At 31.8% G+C, this 3,013-nt stretch overlaps 1 protein-coding gene across 6 annotated transcripts in view; it reads right to left on the bottom strand.

Annotated features, from left to right (window-relative positions):
- LOC106871529 (dopamine receptor 2) overlaps positions 1–3,013 on the bottom strand; it is a 797,114-nt gene that overhangs the window by 512,908 nt on the left and 281,193 nt on the right. For 2 of the 6 annotated variants that reach the window (XM_052966548.1, XM_052966549.1), the window contains exon 3: positions 2,040–2,094. The exons of the other annotated variants lie outside the window; for them this stretch is intronic. The gene's annotated coding sequence lies outside the window, so the exon portion shown is untranslated. The remainder of the gene's footprint in view (positions 1–2,039; positions 2,095–3,013) is intronic. 6 annotated transcript variants of the gene reach the window in all.

The raw sequence follows: 3,013 nt of genomic DNA, 5'->3' as shown, positions 1-3,013 counted from the left end.
ATATATATATATATATATATATACATATCATGTTGGCTTGGCGATAACTATTAATTTCCAGTACCGCTGCCGTAGTCTCCTTTAGAGAGACTTAGAAATATTAATAACTCTATATATATAATGTATATGTGTGTCTACATATAATTAAGTATATTTACATGGATACACATATGAATATATACGTCAATATGTCATTTTACCTTAGTGTTCTCGATTATTATCAGATATTTTTCTACGTTGTACACTAGCATCCCCACCAAACACAACGCAAACAACATACACACTCACAGACATATGCTTATATAGAAGTCATATGTATAAAGTAACGCTGGTTTTCACGTCCTTAACAATTATTTCTTTATGTACATCGTACGTGCTCTTCAGCTTTTCTCTAAACGCAAAAGGGACAAATGTACTCTATCATTATCTACATAATTCATTACACTAACACAAATGCACACATACATGCACATACAAATACTTACAAATATAATCATAATCGTATTTATCTACCTGTCCACTTCCACCTCAGTCTCTCTCTTTGTGCATATCTATATATATTTAAGATGCAGCTCCAACATGGCCACAGTCAAATGACTGAAACAAGTATATATATACATCAACCCCCAATGTTCCATTGGTACTTAATTTATAAACTCCGAAAGGAATGAAAGTTAAAATAGACCTCAACAGAATTTGAGCTAAGGACTTAAACGGAAGAAATACCGCGAAGTAAACAAATTTAATGTGATGTAGAAGTAATATTGTATATGTTTGTGAAATATACTGCATCGTTATATTCCAGAGAAATATTATGCTGCATATACCTTGAAGTTTAAGCGATTGAGTAGATATACTAGGTTACGACTCTTCACATTTCCATTTCAAATATCAGTGATACCTTTCATGTACATTAGTGTATAGAAGTGTAAGTCAAATTAAGTATCTGAGTTCCTGATGAGTAATACAAGTACATGCGGTTTCCGTTGATGTTTCTTTAAATTCTTTTAAGTTCAGGTTGCATATTGATGCAATCTTTCATAAGCCCATCACTGCTCAAGGTAGTCAGATGTAATTTGGTAGAAATACAGCTGTAATGAGTATCAGTAAAAAGACCAGTTAAAGACTTCAGTTCTTCACTTCTGTTGTGCATTTAACTTCTAGTCTCTCACAATGGTCTCTCACCTTGTGTTAGACTTATATACTGAATGGCGATTCTATGACGCAATGGCGATTCTATGGTGGCAGGATTTTTTGGTAGGCCAGTTTATTCATTTATATCAGGAGAATCAATTTTCTCATGTACACACACACACACACACACAAACACACACACGCACACACACACACACACGCATACACACACACACGCACACACTCGCACACGCACACACACACACACATACACACTCACACACTCACACACACACATACACACACATATATATCTTTGGATTAAATAATTTTTTTGAAAAATTAATATAACGGGCAACTATTTTTTTTATCTTGTTAAAATGCAGAATGTTAATCTTCGATAAAAGAACAAAGCCACATTCTACTAGTCTTACTGACAAATTAATAAATGAGCACATTTTCGGAAATATCAACATACGCATATAATGCGATGTTATCCTACACTACTGCCAACATGGCCGCAGTCAAATAACTGAAATAAATAAAAGAATATATGCATATATATATATATATATATATATATATATATATATATATATATATATATATATATATTATGTATGTTTGTATGTATGCAAAATATGGCGTATTTTTCACTGCAACTCTAATACCTCCGTATGTGTATAGCTATCTATAACACTGTTATGAATGCCGTTTGAGTTTTATTACCATACAACACCTTGTATTAACTACCAGTAGCATCTTCTTGAAATTCGCATTTATGCATTATGTAGAGAAAGGTTCTTTTGATACGTGATACTGAAAAGAGACATGACATTGCTGCTGGGCGAGTCAAGCCTCTCATACAATCAACAATCAACATGAAATATCAAAGTAATATTTACGATTTAATTCAACCTCCGTTCCTCGACTTGCCAATGGATATTTCATTAGTCTTACCTGCAAATATAGAACGACATCACATTAGAATATAAAAAAACATACATTTATCTGTTATGTTATCATTGCCAATGATAACAGATAAATGAACTGAACCTTTTGCAAAAGATAAACTGTTTAATAGACGTGGTTATTATTCATGATAGCAGAACGAGAAATACTCCAGTGGGAGTTTGAAACACAAATGAAAACTTGTTCGTTTACGGCTAATCTAAAAGAAACCCGGTCTTCCTCAAGACACATACTAAAAATTATAACTGCGTAATGTAAACTAAATTCCCATAAGTTTAACAATCGTAAATTTGTCGTGCATTGAGACACTTATTTTCACCTAAACAGATTTATTTAGTATGATAATAAACAATCTAAGTTTTCAATGAAGATTCGTTGCTGGATTAAACAGTGTATGTGAAACTACGGTCGATTGAATATTCAGCTGTTTTTCTATCATACGTTCCAGTACAACTTCCGTAATTGCTCAACATTATGTTTAGAAGTATTGTATAGCATCGAAATAGGCGATGTTTGCTTGAAATATGTAAATAAATAAAGAAGTAACTTTATTACAAGTGACAGTTGAATTTGCATAAACATTCAATATAAAACAAAATTTTGAATATTTTAGACCTTAAGTATAAAAAAAGGAAAATGTCGGACACGATTAATTTCAATGTAGTTTGATATTGATAGTAGTTTGAATTTCAGTTTCAGATTATAAAACGATTAAGCCAGATAAAAAAAAAGCCAAAATCTCCAAGGTAACCAAAACTGAACAATATAACAAAAAAAAAAAAAGGAGTTTATTTCAATTCGACTTCCTACGTATATAAATCTAATGTTCAGTTTTATACATTCTATACTTCCTGCACACATACACACACACAACACAAGCACATGTATATACATACATACATATATA

The sequence above is a fragment of the Octopus bimaculoides genome, chromosome 3, assembly GCF_001194135.2.
Source record: "Octopus bimaculoides isolate UCB-OBI-ISO-001 chromosome 3, ASM119413v2, whole genome shotgun sequence".
In the NCBI taxonomy this organism is placed as follows: Eukaryota; Metazoa; Mollusca; class Cephalopoda; order Octopoda; family Octopodidae; genus Octopus; species Octopus bimaculoides.
The sequence above is the reverse complement of the archived record's forward strand: the minus strand, read 5'-3'. Positions and strand labels throughout refer to the sequence as shown.